An 18,077-nucleotide genomic window follows, 5' to 3' on the forward strand; every position below is an offset into this window, starting at 1 on the left:
TACAGACAAATTACTTTTAAATTATGTTTTATGAAATAACTCCATTAATTTTTCCATTGGTGCCAAATGCAGTGACTAAAAGAAAATGGCACTTTGTTGTAAAGTTACACTGTACAGTTACCACATGTTACCAACTGGTAAAAACAGGTTCTCCAAAATGATTTGGATGTTGGTCAGCCTAATTTCTGCTATTATCACAAAAATTACCCACTTTACCTTTAAAAGCAAAAGTTTAGAACCGCTGCATCTTGTTCTTTCATATCGACTTCCCCCTTCCAGGTGGTGCAAGATGCCAGATTGTCCCAATGGACTGAGCAGGGCTTTAACTTGTGCTCTGTTGGCTGATCATTGGAGAGCAGGGGCAGAGATGGGGCAGAAGGTCAGCTGGTAATCAGCAGACAGAGCAGCAGGCCTCTCTAATGAAGATGCCTGGCATGGCAGACAAGCTAAAGCAGAAGCAGGAGGCTTGAATGAAAGAGAGTCAAATGCTAATAGATGTTACTGTGATGACAGGATGAGGACAAGCTGTGCCAGGCATGTCGCCTCCATGTCAGCCACCAGAAATTCCATCTCATCTGCTTTGAATTGTTTGCTATCTTTTTAAAAGAATTCTGAGCCATAAGTGACACATCACATAAGTTGAAAGGATAACTAGAATTTTTTTCAAAATAAAATGTGAGTATGTGTTTACAATGAGTGTTGTGGGTAGTTTCCAGAGTCACATCTACTATTCAGTGATTTTTCGAAAATCCAGTAAATGAATCCAGTAATTTCAACAGGAATTCATGAGATGGAGAATTTTGCATTAAGGTGAAACATTTTCCTACGCAGATTTCGCAATGGATTCATGTTGGTTGAGCAAATTCGCTTTGCTGACCAACAGAAAGCTGCTTGGATAGAAAGTGACTTCTATGTGAGCTGTGTCTAATAGCACACTATTGACAATAGACAATGAACCAAATCAGACTCTAATCTAAATTAAAATGCAAAAAAACAAACAAACATAAAATCAAATTTAGTGTTGGACAAAGGGGGCCTTTGAGTCAAAAGGTTGAGAACCACTGCTTTACAGAAACATTTCAGGTTCAATCTCAAATGACAACATTGTGGCATGATAATTTGTAGTTACGTTGAGTCACTTACAGTGGAAGTTTTATTATGCGTAACCTAAGATGACAGACTTTGCGACACTATTTAAAGAGACCAATAGCAACTCGCCTACCTATGTACTGGGTGCAGTGCCTGCTACGATTTCATTAGCGCCAACTGAACTATGCACAGCATGCTGAGAAGACCTCTCTGACCCTTGCTGATCACTCATTCAAATGAAACGTCTCGGTTACGTATGTAACCCTCGTTCCCTGAGTAGGGAACGGAGACGTTACGTCGGATGACGACGAATGGGGTTTCGCTTAGAACACCTATCGACTTCGAGTATTACAAAACGAGCCAATGGCAAAGAAATGCCATGGGTCTGCGGAATTTGCATAGCGTATCTCCGCCTTACCTCGTGGGTATAAAAGGAGGACGCCGGCAACAGGCAGACATGTTTCTTCGCTGAGGAGCCAAGACTGAGCTCAGGCGATCCCCGCGGTACAGCGGAAAGTGGCAGGAAGACGTAACGTCTCCGTTCCCTACTCAGGGAACGAGGGTTACATACGTAGCCGAGACGTTCCCTTTCGTTGTCACTCCGAGATACGTCGGATGACGACGAATGGGGTTACCAGTCTAATCACGCCACCTTCTCAGCTGTCTTCCAGTGCCCTGCGTAAATCTGAGATCCCTGTCGTGAGACTGGCACGGACGAAGGACTCCTATTTAGCACAGGAATACCAAGGTACACTGGGGAGCATATCCCAAAGTTTAGGGGAAATATGCAATTACTGCCAACCCAGAGGGGGGGGGGACTTAGAGAATACACATATGACCCGAAGGAGACATATGGAGAACACTGGGGTGTCCAGCCGCAGGTGGAATATTTCAACCCCAGGGGTGGCAAGGTGGCTTGCCAAGGGAAAGACACATGCTCAAAGAGGCTTACAGTGGAAATACACATGTGGGGGTCGCTCAGAGGAGGGACCATGCACACGGGAGGCACCTAGCCGACGCACAGGCAATTGACACTGGCGCCAACGTCAGGAGTGCTGGAGGAACTCAGGGCTTTTCGGGGAAGCTCACCTGAGGAGAATATCGCACGTATCCAGTCCGTGGAGTGGAATGGCGAGCAAGCGAAGACACCTGAGCGGGTCCAGTACTAGCTGGTTGAAGCGAGTACATGAGAGGACACTGGCTCCACTCGGAGATTGTAGAATCTGGCGAATGTGTTAGGTGTCGCCCAGCCTGCAGCTCTGCAGATGTCTGTTAGCGAGGCGCCATGCGCTAGAGCCCAAGAGGATGCCACACTCCGGGTGGAGTGGGCGGTCACACCAAGGGGGCACGGTCGACCTTGCTGCTGGTATGCCAAGGCAACGGCGTCCACTATCCAGTGAGACAACCTTTGCTTGGAGAGAGCCTTTCCCTTCAGCTTCCCACCATAACAGACAAAGAGCTGGTCTGAGGTCCTGAAACACTGCGTCCTGTCTACATAGGCGCGGAGGGCGCGTACTGGACAGAGCAGTGCCAAGGCTGGGTCTGCCTCCTCCGGGGGCAGCGCTTGCAGGTTCACCACCTGGTCCCGGAAGGGAGTGGTAGGAACCTTGGGCACATATCCAGGCCGGGGTCTCAGGATCACGTGAGAGTAAGCCGGCCCGAACTCCAGGCACGCTTCGTCAACGGAGAATGCATGCAAGTCCCCCACCCTCTTGATGGAGGCCAATGCAACCAGGAGCGCTGTCTTCATAGACAGGAACTTAAGCTCCACTGATTGCAAAGGCTCAAAGGGAGCACTCCGCAGGCCAGTTAGAACCACTGAGAGGTCCCAAGAGGGAACGAGAGGAGGACGAGGAGGATTCAGTCTCCTCGCTCCTCTCAGGAACCTGATGATCAGGTCGTGCCTTCCAACAGACTTACCTTCGACTGGGTCATGGTGTGCGGCAATGGCGGCAACATAGACTTTCAGGGTGGAGGGAGACAGCCTTCGCTCCAGCTTATCTTGAAGGAAGGAAAGCACGACACTAATCGAACATCTCCGGGGGTCTTCTTGAAGAGAAGAGCACCAGTTGACGAAGAGGTTCCACTTCAACGCGTAGACGTGTCTCGTGGACGACGCTCTAGCGGAAGTGATGGTAGCCGCCACCGTAGGTGGAAGGGTACTCAAACCTGCTTCGTCCCGTCCAGGAGCCACACGTGGAGGTTCCAAAGATCGGGACGAGGGTGCCATAGGGTGCCCCGTCCCTGAGAAAGGAGGTCCTTCCTCAGGGGAATCGGCCAGGGAGGTGCTGTCGCGAGGAGTACTAGTTCGGAGAACCAGGTCCGGGGGGGCCAGTATGGCGCGACCAGAATGACCTGCTCCTCGTCCTCCCTGACCTTGCGCAGGGTCTGCGCAAGAAGGCTCACTGGGGGAAACGCATATTTGCGGCCCCGCGGCCAGCTGTGCGCCAGTGCATCCGTGCCGAGCGTGCCCTCGGTCAGGGAATAGTACAGGGCGCAATGGGTCGAGTCGTGAGAGGCAAACAGATCTATCTGTGCGTCCCCGAACTGGTCCCAAATCAGCTGAACCGACTGGGGATGGAGTCGCCAATCTCCCGGGAGGGGCTGAAGCCGTGAGAGCTCGTCGGCTGCACAGTTCAGGGCTCCGGGGATGTAAATGGCATGAAGCGACCTCAGATGCTTCTGACTCCATATGAGGAGGTGGCGGGCGAGTTGCGACATACGGCGGGAGCGTAGACCACCTTGATGGTTGATGTACGCTACAGTGGCGGTATTGTCTGAACGGACTAGTACGTGTTGGTTCTTGAGCACGGCCCGGAAGCGGCGCAGAGCAAGACGTACGGCCAGCAACTCGAGGCAATTGAAGTGCCAGAGGCGTCGGGGTCCTGTCCAGGAGCCCGCGGCAGCACGTCCATTGCACATGGCACCCCAGCCCGTGGAGGAGGCATCTGTCGTTACAACAATATGCCGCGAAGCTTGTTCCAGGGGCACTCGGCCCGTAGAAAACTGAGGTTCGACCACGGGGTGAAGGTCTGACGGCAGGTCGGAGTAACTGGTACTCGGAGGGTGCCGTGTTGCCATGCCCACCTCGGGACTCGGTCGCGGAGCCAAAGCTGAAGCGGTCTCATATGAAGCAATCTGAGCGGCGAACCACGGCTGCAGATGCCATATGCCCCAGGAGCCTCTGAAGAAACTTCAGTGGAACCGCACTCTTGCGCTTGATAGTCTCAGGCAAGTCAGCAATGGCTGAGTGGAGAAGGCGACCAAGTCCATACCGAGAAAAGAGCTCCTCTGCACGGGGCAAAGTTTACTCCTTCCCCGGTTGACCCGAAGGCCCAGACGAGCTAGGTGCCGAAGCACTGGGTCCCTGTATTCGCAAACCTGGTCTCAGGAGTGAGCTTAAGACAGCCAGTCACCGAGATAGTTCAGGATGCGAACCCCGTGTTCCCCTGGAGGAACAAAGGCAGCCTCAACAACCTTGTGAAGGCGCGAAGAGACAGGGCTAGCCCGAATGGGAAAACAGCGTACTGATATGCGCGCGCCCTGACAGCAAACTGTAGGTATGGTCTGAGTCGAGGGAGAACGGAGACATAAAAGTAGGCGTCCTTCAGGTCGATCGCTGCAAACCAATCCTGTGGCCGCACAAATCCAGAAATGCGTTTGGCCAGGAGCATCTTGAACGGCAGCCAGTGAAGGGAGCGGTTCGGACCAGGATTGGCCGTAACCCACCAGACTTCTCCGGGACAAGGAGATAGGGGCTGTACCCCTGGACCTCCTTTCGGCTGGAGGAACAGTCTCAATCGCACCCTTCGCCAGTAGGGTAGCAACCTCCGCTCTCATGATAGGGCATAGCCATCGACCAAAGTGGAGCGGACTCCCCTGAAGTGGGGAGGAGACCGTGCGAACTGAATCGCATAGCCGAGCCGATGGTTCGCGCGGAACAGAAGGGAAGCTCTAGGCAGGCTCCCAACTGTGCCAGCGGCGTCGAGAACCACAGACGTCCCTCCGGTGGTGCAGCGAAGCGGAATGACCGGCCCAGACGTGGACGGCATAGCGGCCCGGTGTGGGGGCAAGGTCAAAACCGCACCCTGACAGAGGAGGCCAGGGAAGGACCAGCGTTCCACAGGGGCCTGCTCTGTCAAGGGTCTGGCGACAGAGGGGGACAGGGGCGAAGCGGTCGTGGACGGCACGCCGCGTCAACCACCTCCGGGACAGAGGGGGACAAGGAGAGCACGGCATGTGGGCGGCGCTCTGTGTCGTCCGAACTCTCTGTGCTCAGAGACGGGAGAGTCAGTTCTTTGGAGAATAAGGATTCTTCCCCGGCCCTCACCCGGGGAAAGGAGTGGTCCTGCTACCAGCTCCTGGAAAGAACTGAGTCCCATCTCTGAGGAGCCCATCCCAAGAGCGCCGCTTAACCCGGCGTGTAGCGGGGGGCGGGGCTGGAGAGGACTGTTTTGGCGTCCGACCGCGGCCTCCAGAGCCGGCCCGGTTGAGCGGGCGGGGTGGGAGCCGCGGGGGAGCGCCCACGGCGGTGGGCAGACCGAGGGACCTGAGCGGACGGCGGGGCCGTCGGGACAGAGTCAACCTCAGTCTGCTCCATCCCCGAGGAGCCCGTCTCAGGAGCGCCGCTTAAGCACGCTACAGGCCACGGGCGGGTGCTTAGGATTGCGCCGAGAAGAAGCACTCTGAGGACACATAGCATCGCAACAGAGCGTTCAGCCGGGGGAACCCCAGTGTACCCAAGGGCAGCGGCCCCATCGAGGGGAGGAAAGGCGGATGAGATCAGCGAGCGGTCCTGAGAAGACAAGGGGGTCTTCTAGGACTTCGAGATCTCATCATGCACGTCCGGGAAGAGAGGTATTGGGGTTTGCCACGGACGAGGGTCGGCGGCCTTACCCAAAACCAATCGTCCCAGGAAAGCATGGCCGTCATCTCCGGATCAGACTCAGGCACAGCCGTATGCACACCGGAAGGTGGCAGCTGTGACGAGCCCTCACTTCCAGAAGACTCAAGCCCACCTAGTGATGCTGCAACAGACATGGCATCTTCCTCTGTAGCTTCAACTGAAACACGCGGGCCACCAGAGGGTAGACTCGCGGAAATCAGCAGTTCACTAGCGGGCACCGTCATTGAAGAGGGAGGCTGGGGTCACGGACACGTAGTCGGCGCCTTGTTCCAGACCGTAACCCTCAGGTCACCCTGGCCACCAGCCGAAGATCGGGGGGTGGATGAGGGGACTCTCACTCTTGCGAGTTCACCGAGTCTCGACCTATATATGACGCGATGATCACGTTCCCTTGCGAGAACATGAGTCACCCACGAGCGCTGTTCAAGCATGATCAAACACACTAGACAGCGCTCGTGCCCATCAGAGTCCGATACCAGTCCGCTGCAACCAGAAATGCACGGGCGAGCCGTCTTTAAAAAGACGTGCCGCGTGCGAGCTCTTTTATGAGAGGAGAGAAAAAAACTCCGCGATGTTGAAGCGCACAGGGAGACACACACACACTGGCAGATTACTGCACAGATCAGCAGGCACTGTGAGCTCGCTGCAGATCGCCGTCACACCAACACCGGAGAGAGAAGCTCGTCTCGTAGAGCGAAGTCAGAGATGACTGTGGAGTGAAGAAATACTCTTGGCTCCGAAGCGAAAACATGTCTGCCTGTTGCCGGCGTCCTCCTTTTATACCCACGAGGTAAGGCGGAGATACGCTATGCAAATTCCGCAGACCCATGGCATTTCTTTGCCATTGGCTCGTTTTGTAATACTCGAAGTCGATAGGTGTTCTAAGCGAAACCCCATTCGTCGTCATCCGACGTAACTCGGAGTGACAACGAAAGGGAACCTTTGCTTTTCTCTTATTTATATGTAACAAAAACCCTGTTATCTGTATTTATTTTGAAAATATTCAAAATAAAATGAATGCCTGATTACTGCTCAGTCAGCACATATTTCGACTTATAATCAAACAGCCTTATGAATTATAGGGTATAGTTCACTCAAAAAAATTTAATATGTGTTGAAATTTTATTTTGATGTTCCCTTTTGAACATCCTTTTGTCTATAAGTAACTTTGAAACTACATGTCAACTAGCAGTCACAAGAGTATTAGTAGACTGTCTGCTTAATATCTACTAACTCTTTATTGTGATGGTCCCCCAACAGACATTCTACTGAAGTAAGTTTGCACTTACTCTAACCCTAACCCTGCCAGTCTACTAATACTCTACTAACACTCTAATGAGAGCTAGTAGACATGTAGGGGCAACATTACTAACTAATAATTAAGTTAATGTGTTAAAGTGTCCATCAAAATAAAGTGAAACCGAAAAAATTAAGTTTTGTCATAACATTGTTTGTGTTCACTTCCTGCGTTTGGTTCCTGTTTTGCCTTGTACCTTGTTTGTCGCCATAGTTATCCTCATTAGTTCCCATGAAAACTAATCATCAACACCTGCCCATCATCAGCCCCTTGTTAACCTGTCTATTTAAACCTCTGCGCTTCAGTTGTTGTTTCTGGTCGTTGCTCCTGTATGTGTGTCCCATGCCTGAGTCTTCAGCCAAGATGGCCGCCACGCCTTAGTCTTCAGCCAACATGTCCACCACTACAGAGCCTGTTCACAACATGGCCATCATGCCAGAACCTAGTGCCGTCACGGATAGTGATGGGCAAATGAAGCCTCATGAAGCACTGAGGCTTTCTCCTGATTGTTTCGAGAATAGATTCAAAGCTTTGAGAGTATCAAAAACAGCGCCATCTGGTGTTTAGCAAAAAATCAAGCAGCCAAAACCCTGTGAAAAAAGCTTAGTCGGACAAAGCAGCCACCACGCATTCCCTAGATAGTGTCATGTTACGTGCGCAAATAAAAGCCTAACAGTGCGTGTGTTGAATTTCTCTCTGTGATAAATTAATTTAACCATTAAGCTGTGGAATTAAAAGCCAGTGTGAATATCAATATGATGTAATAGAGGAATATTCTGCCCTAAAAAACAAAAAGGCAGTAACTGCATTTTTGGTCAAAAATGAGTTATCATTTTCATGACATTCAAGGCATCCTTTGTTATGTGACAAAACATCTTATCTCAAATGTGTGTTGTTTTGGAGAAAAATGGTAGTCGTTTGTACAGTAACTGCAAAAAGCCTTAGTGAAACAAAGCAAGAGTACAGTAACATCCATTACTGTGTTCTTGTTATGTTTTACCTAACAAAAAATAACCGTGTTGCTGCGCAGTGTAGTTACTGTTGCCATGGTGAACACACAAAGCTGATTTTGCGGCAGAGGTGGAAAGAGTACTAAAATATTCTACTCAAGTAAAAGTAGCCTACTACTACTTCAATGAAATTTTACTTAAGTACAAGTAAAATTACCGGTCTAAAAATCTACTCAAGTAAAAGTAAAACGTAGCTCATTTAAAATTTACTCAAGTAAAAGTTACTGAGTTACTTTTTTAACAGCAGGGCGGGGTGGGGTGGGGGGCTCTCCCGTGTAGGGTGGTAATGTATGAGATTTTCACAATATGATAACGTCTCAGAAAATATTACGGTTTACAGTATTAATCAATTATTAAATAAATAAACAGTATTATTAAATTATGGTTATTATTATTATCATCAGTTAAAATGACAGTTAAATTAAAGAAAACAGTTTTTTGGGGGGGTTGAACAAATGCTTTTATTATAAAAAACTTGATATAATTTGTTTTTGTATATTAAAATTTCAATAAAACATGTCTAATCAATTAAATTAAATAATTGATAATGAATTCGATTTAAACTTATTTTGAACATTATTAATATATTAAAATGTTTAAGAATAATATAGTCCTATGAAATGTATTTTATTCAGAAAATGAATGTTTCTTTTTACGATTTAATCCAAATATATTATCAAAAACGGTGGTAATCAAATGAAAATTTAAACTTGTGTCCTTTAATTTTTTGGGGAAGAGCTGCAAAAACAGATTTACTAAATTAAACCATGGACAAAAAAATAAATGCCTTAAATAATGTTTAAATAAATTGTATTATTATTGTTGCATTATTATTATTTTGAGAAGTACATTCTATTGTATGCCTACAATAGTAATATATTTCTGTCATAATTTCTCCTAGTTAAACCAAACTTTTATTTTGACGGGTTGTAGTGAAGACCTGTTTCAAAGTGTATTTGACAATGGTTTTTCTCAAATAAAATGATGAAAATGCTCATTAGGCGTTTTCTCAGAGCAGCTCTGGAAATGTTCATGTAGGCTATTCATGTCCTCAAATTGTTTGTGAGACGCTGAAAACACCATGTACGTCACGCGTAGGCCTACTTGAGTAGTAGACAAGCGGAGCAGCTCATTTACACCGATTCACACAGAACAAGCAGGTTATATATTTACATAGCAGTATTTTCGCGCTTAAATATTCACAGACCATGTCGCGATTGGATTTATTGCACAGTTCTACTTTCCATGTATTCATCCATCCATCATTTTGCGTGTTTTACATGACATCTTCTGCGTTATGTAAATTCCATTTTCATGACTGGATTCCGGGATTCTCTCTGCATCACGTAAATCATTCGGCCTTAAGTTATAATCGGGACATACCAGCCACTTTGTGTCCACATTTATTTTGCAAATTGGATATCTATCCTCGAGGACAACCACACTTTTTTCTACTTCCAAAGTATTTCCATACTGGCCATAATTCGCTTCATAAGAATTCGAGGGCGCTTTGCTTTCAGCTTCAGCTGGGTCTGCGTCACCATTTATTGCGCGTTTGTTCTCCCGCCCTTCAATCAATGCAGTAGTTTCCGGAGTGTGATTTTTTCCCCCCTTGTAGCCTATTATTATTTTTTACTCAGTAACGGATATGATTTCAAATGTAGAGAAGTACAAGTACAAACAAACAAAGTACTTCAAACAAAACGTACTTAAGTAAAAGTAAAATTACAGATTTTAAAAACTACTTAAAAAAGTAGAAGTGCACAAAAAAACTACTCAATTACGTAACCCGAGTAAATGTAATTAGTTACTTTCCACCTCTGTTTCGCGGCATCCTCACGGGACGGTTTTAACATTTGCGATTTCACCCTTCTAACTTCACACAAATTTTGTTTGAGAAGGCACAAAGCCGGGGAAAGAAAATGGTCGAACTGGCGTTGAAAAGAAAACACCCGAAGTACAGTGACAGATTAAACATTTAGAGGCTAGGCTATCACAATATAAACACCTGTCAGCCGCCAGGGCAGGACTACCTCTTAGAGGTCCATTCAGCTAATTGCTATGCTAATTGACAGGCGATGTTTTAAATAGCTTTGCTTACCTGCCCCTGATCCTCCCTGCTCCTAGCTGTAACTTTATCCTCTGTAACTTCACATCATCGCCGATGCCATGTCATCATTTTGTTGTTCATGTCACAAAGTTATAATCCAACCAGCGTTGAAAAAATATTCAATAACTAGAAAAGCACTCGGAGAGCACTAACCTCTGTCAAGGCATGATCTTCTTCGCTCTTATTAGCCTACATGAACAACGTCTTCTTTTTTCATAGGCTAAACATTCACGGAGTTATTGTCCAGCAGGAGAATATAACTGTCCATAAACACGGTGTAACAGTTATTCTTTAACGTGACAGGTGTCTGTTCAACTTAAAACACACTCTCTTCGCGGCCGCTGTTCGAAAGCTATGTCCGCTGTTTAGATAAGTTAGCGAGTTGTGAGCAAAACTGACATCTTTTTCTTTACTGTTGTAAGCATCCATGCTTTCAACAAAAACAAACTTCTGCAGACAGAGCGAGCCGGCAGGTATTTACCCCCCCCCCCCCCCCTATCAGGCTCAAACACATTGGTTCCTGTTCCTAAGCATTTATTTATTGCACTTTTTTATGCATTATTTATTGGTTTCTTCTTCTGAATATAAAATTATATATTTAATTTGGATTCCCCTTAATTATATTAACCTATGAAAATGTTGTCCGTCTGCATGACTGCAAGCTTCTAAGTTTTATCCTATTATTGTAGGCCTAATGTAACTTATGAAGCCTGGCTTCGTTTTTGTGTGTTGGCCTTTCTTTCTTCATTTTCATTAAGGGTGCAAAACTATTCATTTATTGTGTTAGCCTAATTCATGCACACTTTTTTTAATGGACCTAATTTAAGTTATTCCCTGTACAATGAAATATTATGATATACAGACATCATATGTAATCTTTGTCCTCTCATGCCACCAAACAGGAGGGTGTTTTGGTATTCCCTGCCTGTGAGCAATGTTGTGGAGGATGAGGAGTAATATGAAATGTGGTGTTCATCAATTATTTTTAGGTTACGTCTAGGTTACGTTTGTAACCCTCGTTCCCTGAGTAGGGAACGGAGACGTTACGTCGGATGACGACGAATGGGGTTTCGCTTAGAAAGCCTATCAACTTCGAGTATTACAAAACGAGCCAATGGCAAAGAAATGCCATGGGTCTGCGGAATTTGCATGACGTAACTCCGCCCCACCTCGTGGGTATAAAAGGAGGACGCCGGCAACAGGCAGATATGTTTCTTCGCTGAGGAGCCAAGACTGAGCTCAGGCGATCCCCGCGGTACAGCGGAAAGTGGCAGGCAGACGTAACGTCTCCGTTCCCTACTGAGGGAACGAGGGTTACATACGTAACCGAGACGTTCCCTTTCGTTGTCACTCCGAGTTACGTCGGATGACGACGAATGGGGTTACCAGTCTAATCACGCCACCTTCTCAGCTGTCTTCCAGTGCCCTGCGTAAATCTGAGATCCCTGTCGTGAGACTGGCACGGACGAAGGACTCCTATTTAGCACAGGAATACCAAGGTACACTGGGGAGCATATCCCAAGTTCAGGGGAAATATGCAATTACTGCCAACCCAGAGGGGGGGACTTAGAGAATACACATGTGACCCGAAGGAGACATGGAGAACACTGGGGTGTCCAGCCGCAGGTGGAATATTTCCCTTGGCTTGCCAAGGGAAAGACACATGCTCAAGAGGCTTACAGTGGAAATACACATGTGGGGGTCGCTCAGGGGAGGGACCATGCACACGGGAGGCACCTAGCCGACGCACAGGCAATAGACACTGGCGCCAACGTCAGGAGTGCTGGAGGAACTCAGGGCTTTCGGGGAAGCTCACCTGAGGAGAATATCGCACGTATCCAGTCTGTGGAGTGGAATGGCGAGCAAGCGAAGACACCTGAACGGGTCCAGTACTAGCTGGTTGAAGCGAGTACATGAGAGGACACTGGCTCCACTCGGAGATTGTAGAATCTGGCGAATGTGTTAGGTGTCACCCAGCCTGCAGCTCTGCAGATGTCTGTTAGCGAGGCACCATGCGCTAGAGCCCAAGAGGATGCCACACTCCGGGTGGAGTGGGCAGTCACACCAAGGGGGCACGGTCGACCTTGCTGCTGGTATGCCAAAGCAATGGCGTCCACTATCCAGTGAGACAACCTTTGCTTGGAGAGAGCCTTTCCCTTCAGCTTCCCACCATAACAGACAAAGAGCTGGTCTGAGGTCCTGAAACACTGTCTCCTGTCTACATAGGTGCGGAGGGCGCGTACTGGACAGAGCAGTGCCAAGGCTGGGTCTGCCTCCTCCGGGGGCAGCGCTTGCAGGTTCACCACCTGGTCCCGGAAGGGAGTGGTAGGAACCTTGGGCACATATCCAGGCCGGGGTCTCAGGATCATGTGAGAGTAAGCCGGCCCAAATTCCAGGCACGCTTCGTCAACGGAGAATGCGTGCAGGTCCCCCACCCTCTTGATGGAGGCCAATGCAACCAGGAGCGCTGTCTTCATAGACAGAAACTTAAGCTCCACTGATTGCAACGGCTCAAAGGGAGCACTCCGCAGGGCAGTTAGAACCACTGAGAGGTCCCAAGAGGGAACGAGAGGAGGGCGAGGAGGATTCAGTCTCCTCGCTCCTCTCAGGAACCTGATGATCAGGTCGTGCCTTCCAACAGACTTACCTTCGACCGGGTCATGGTATGCGGCAATAGCGGCAACATAGACTTTCAGGGTGGAGGGAGACAGCCTTCGCTCCAGCCTATCTTGAAGGAAGGAAAGCACGACACTAATCGAACATCTCCGGGGGTCTTCTCGGTGAGAAGAGCACCAGTTGACGAAGAGGTTCCAATTCAACGCATAGACGTGTCTCGTGGACGACGCTCTAGCGGCAGTGATGGTAGCCGCCAACGCTGGTGGTAGGGTACTCAAACCTGCCTCGTCCCGTCCAGGAGCCACACGTGGAGGTTCCAAAGATCGGGAAGAGGGTGCCATAGGGTGCCCCGTCCCTGAGAAAGGAGGTCCTTCCTCAGGGGAATCGCCCAAGGAGGTGCTGTCGCGAGGAGTACTAGTTCGGAGAACCAGGTCCGGGCGGGCCAGTATGGCGCGACCAGAATGACCTGCTCCTCGTCCTCCCTGACCTTGCGCAGGGTCTGCGCAAGAAGGCTCACTGGGGGAACGCATATTTGCGGCCCCGCGGCCAGCTGTGCGCCAGTGCATCCGTGCCGAGCGTGCCCTCGGTCAGGGAATAATACAGGTCGCAATGGGTCGAGTCGTGAGAGGCAAACAGATCTATCTGTGCGTCCCCGAACTGGTCCCAAATCAGCTGAACCGACTGGGGATGGAGTCGCCAATCTCCCGGGAGGGGCTGAAGCCGTGAGAGCTCGTCGGCTGCACAGTTCAGGGCTCCGGGGATATAAATTGCATGAAGCGACCTCAGATGCTTCTGACTCCATATGAGGAGGTGGCGGGCGAGTTGCGACATACGGCGGGAGCGTAGACCACCTTGATGGTTGATGTACGCTACAGTGGCGGTATTGTCTGAACGGACTAGTACGTGTTGGTTCTTGAGCACGGCCCGGAAGCGGCGCAAAGCAAGACGTACGGCCAGCAACTCGAGGCAATTGACGTGCCAGAGGCGGCGGGGTCCTGTCCAGGAGCCCGCGGCAGCACGTCCATTGCACATGGCACCCCAGCCCGTGGAGGAGGCATCTGTCGTTACAACGACGTGCCGCGAAGCTCGTTTCAGGGGCACTCCGGCCCGTAGAGAACTGAGGTCCGACCACGGGGTGAAGGTCTGACGGCAGGACGGAGTAACTGTTACTCGGAAGGTGCCGTGTTGCCATGCCCACCTCGGGACTCGGTCGCGAAGCCAAAGCTGAAGCGGTCTCATATGAAGCAATCCGAGCGGCGTTGCCGCGGCTGCAGATGCCATATGCCCCAGGAGCCTCTGAAAGAGTTTCAGTGGAACCGTACTCTTGCCCTCGAACTGTCTCAGGCAAGTCAGCAGTGACTGCGCGCGCTCGCTCGTAAGCTGCGCGGACATGGCGACCGAGTCGATATCCATACCGAGAAAAGAGATCCTCTGCACGGGGCAAAGTTTGCTCTTTTCCCAGTTGACCCGAAGGCCCAGACGAGCTAGGTACCGGAGCACTAGGTCCCTGTGTTCGCATACCTGGTCTCGAGAGTGAGCTAGGATCAGCCAGTCGTCGATGTAGTTCAGGATGCGAACCCCGTGTTCCCGAAGGTGAACAAGGGCTGCCTCGACGACCTTCGTGAAGACGCGAGGAGACAGGGCTAGACCCAAAAGGGAGAACCGCGTACTGGTATGCCTGCCCCTCGAAGGCAAACCGAAGGAACGGTCTGTGTCGAGGGAGAATGGAGACATGAAAGTAGGCGTCCTTCAGGTCGATTGCTGCAAACCAATCCTGGGGCCGCACACATTCGAAAATGCGTTTGGCAGTGAGCATCTTGAACGGCAGCCTGTGAAGGGAACGGTTCAGCACACGCAGGTCCAGGATTGGCCGTAACCCACCGGTTTTCTTGGGGACAATGAAGTACGGGCTGTAGAAGCCTGTCCTCATCTCGGCAGGAGGGACGGTCTCGATAGCACCCTTCGTCAGCAGGGTGGTGATCTCTGCTCTCTTGATAGGGGCGTTGCCACCGACCAAAGTGGAGCGGACTCCCCTGAAGCGGGGAGGAGACCGCGCGAACTGAATCGCGTAGCCGAGCCTGATCGTCCGTGCGACCCATCGGGACAGGAGGGGAAGCTCTAACCAGGCTCCCAAGAACGGGGTCATACGGACCACAGACTTCCCACCGATGGTGCAGCAGGGCGGAATGACTGGCCCGGACGTGGACGGCATAGCGGCCCGGTGTGGGGGCACAGTCATTAACCGCGCCCTGACAGAGGAGACCAGGGAAGGAAGAACGTTCCACGGGGGTCTGCTCTGCCAGGGGGCTGGCGACAGAGGCGGAAGAGAGCTGCACGGTCCGGGGACGGCGCGCACTGTCACCCGGCTCTGGGACAGAGGGGGACGAGGGGTGCACGGCTCGTTGGCGGCGCGCCGTGTCATCCGAGAACTCTGTGTGCTCAGGGATGGAAATGTTACTTCTTTCTTTAACCACATTAGGGTGCTGCCCACCCGTGGGTGAGCAGCGGGGAGTAGAGAACAAAGGATTCTCCCCCGGCCCTCCACCGGGGGAAGGAGTGGTCCTGCTACCATCTCCTGAGAAGTAACCTTCAACGTCCCTGAGCAGCCCGTCTCAGGAGCGCCGCTTGGCCCGGCGTTTAGCGGGGGGCGGGGCTGGAGAGGGCTGGGGCGCCTTCTTACGGCTTCCTCTGCGACTGGGCCCGGGTGGAGGCTGCTGCTTGGGCCGGGCGGGAGGGGCGGGAGCCGCAGGAGGGCGCCCTCGGCGGCGAACAGACTGAGGGATCTGCCCGGTCGGCTGGGTGGAGGCAGCAGCGGGCCGTCGGGGCAGAATGTGCTTGATGGCCTCAGTCTGTTTCTGGGCGGTGGAGAACTGTTGGGCAAAGTCCTCCACCGCACCGCCGAATAGGCCTGCCTGGGACATGGGGGAGTCGAGCAGGCGAGAGCGCTCAGCATCCCGCATGTCAGCAAGGTTCAGCCATAAGTGTCTCTCCTGGACCACAGCTGTGGACATCACCAGACCCAGGGAGCGTGCGGTCACCTTCGACGCCCGGAGGGCGAGGTCGGTGGCGGCACGCAGCTCATCGAAGAGCCCTGGGTCCGTCCTACCCTCGTGCATGTCCCTTAGCATCTGGGCCTGATAGACCTGCAGAGTGGCCATGGCATGCAAAGAGGCAGCCGCCTGTCCCGACGCTCTGTAGGACTTCACCACTAGAGTAGACGAGAACCTACAAGCCTTGGATGGGTGCTTAGGCTCGCCGCGAGAAGAAGCACTCTGAGGACACAGCTGCATCGCAACAGAGCGCTCAACCGGGGGGAGCCCAGTGAACCCACGGGCGGCTGCCCCATCGAGGGGAGGAAAGGCGGATGAAATCAACGAGCGGTCGCTGGAAGACATGGGAGTCTTCCAGGACTTCGAGATTTCATCATGCACGTCCGGGAAGAAAGGTATTGGGGCAGGCTGAGGACGGGAAGCCGCAGCTGCACCCAAAAACCAATCGTCCAGCCGCGAGCACTCAGGACAGGGTGGAGGGTTCCACTCCAAACCAATGCTCGCGGAAGCATGGCTGTCATCTCTGGATCGGACTGAGCCACAGCCGTATTCACACCCGAGGGTGGCAGCTGTGACGAGTCGTCACTTCCAGACGAATCAGACCCGCCTTGTGATGCTGCGATTAACATCGCATCTTCCTCTGGAGCGCCAATGGACACCTGCGGGACCTCAAAGGACGGTCCCGCGGGGATCCCCTGAACGCTCGCGGGTTGCAACACTGGAGAAGGTGCTGCGGGGCACGGACGAATAGTCGGCGCTTTGTTCCACACAGTCACCCTCAGATCACCCTGGCCACCAGCCGAAGTAGAGACTCTCGAGGAGGCGCTAGATCGGGGTGTGGATGAGGGGACTCTCACTCTTGCGAGATCATTGAGTCTCGATCTAAGTGTTGCGATGGTCATGTTCCCACAGAAAGAACATGACTCATCCACGAGCGCTGCCTTAGCGTGATTAAAGCCCAAACACACCAAGCAGCGCTCGTGCCCATCAGAGTCAGACACCAGCCGACCGCAACCAGAAGTGCACGGGCGAGGCATCCTTAAAAAGACGTGCCGCGTGCAAGCTCTTTTTGTGAGAGAAACTCAGTGCTGAAGCGCCCGCGGAGAACACATTTGCTGGCAAACCACGCTCAGATAAGCAGGAAGTGTGCACTCGCCGGGAGATCGCCGTCACACCAACACTGGAGAGTTGCTCGTCTCGTAAGAAGCTGACAATCAGAGATAGCTTAAGGAGTGAAGAATTACACTTGGCTCCGAAGCGAAAACATATCTGCCTGTTGCCGGCGTCCTCCTTTTATACCCACGAGGTGGGGCGGAGTTACGTCATGCAAATTCCGCAGACCCATGGCATTTCTTTGCCATTGGCTCGTTTTGTAATACTCGAAGTTGATAGGCTTTCTAAGCGAAACCCCATTCATCGTCATCCGACGTAACTCGGAGTGACAACGAAAGGGAACAAATGGTTCCAATTGTTTCAAATACAATGTATCTAACACACCCAGAGCCCAAGTTGTGGCAAAATAGTTTTCGGAGAATCTGTAGTTACTGCCTTTTTCCTTGGTATGGTGCCACGTTTTTGGTAAGTAATACAAAGCAAGAATACAGTAACTGCAAAATAGGGGTTAAATATCAAATTAAATATGAGGATTGATATGTACAAAGAATGAGCTAATATAAAGTAACAAAACAGCCACATGTCCAATAATCTACCTACAACTACTTAGGCTGGATGACAGGATAACTTTAAAGTCATTTTTCTCAGTTCTGCACTCTGCATAGTTACTGCCTTTTTGCTTTGTAGGGCAGTATTGTACACTAAATTAATATGGCAAATATTTTATAATTTGTATATTTATACTAATTGTATGACTGGGTATTTAAAAATTTAATTGAATAAGTCTGATTGAAAACTCACTCATAAACTATGATCTGGGCGTTCGAACATTCCGACACGCAAAATGAATAACACACATGATTGGACGGAAAGTGAGGCTTCGTTT

Source organism: Siphateles boraxobius, unplaced genomic scaffold, assembly GCF_051911475.1.
Source record: "Siphateles boraxobius isolate OS27281-9 unplaced genomic scaffold, OSU_SipBor_1 56, whole genome shotgun sequence".
Lineage (NCBI taxonomy): Eukaryota > Metazoa > Chordata > Actinopteri > Cypriniformes > Leuciscidae > Siphateles > Siphateles boraxobius.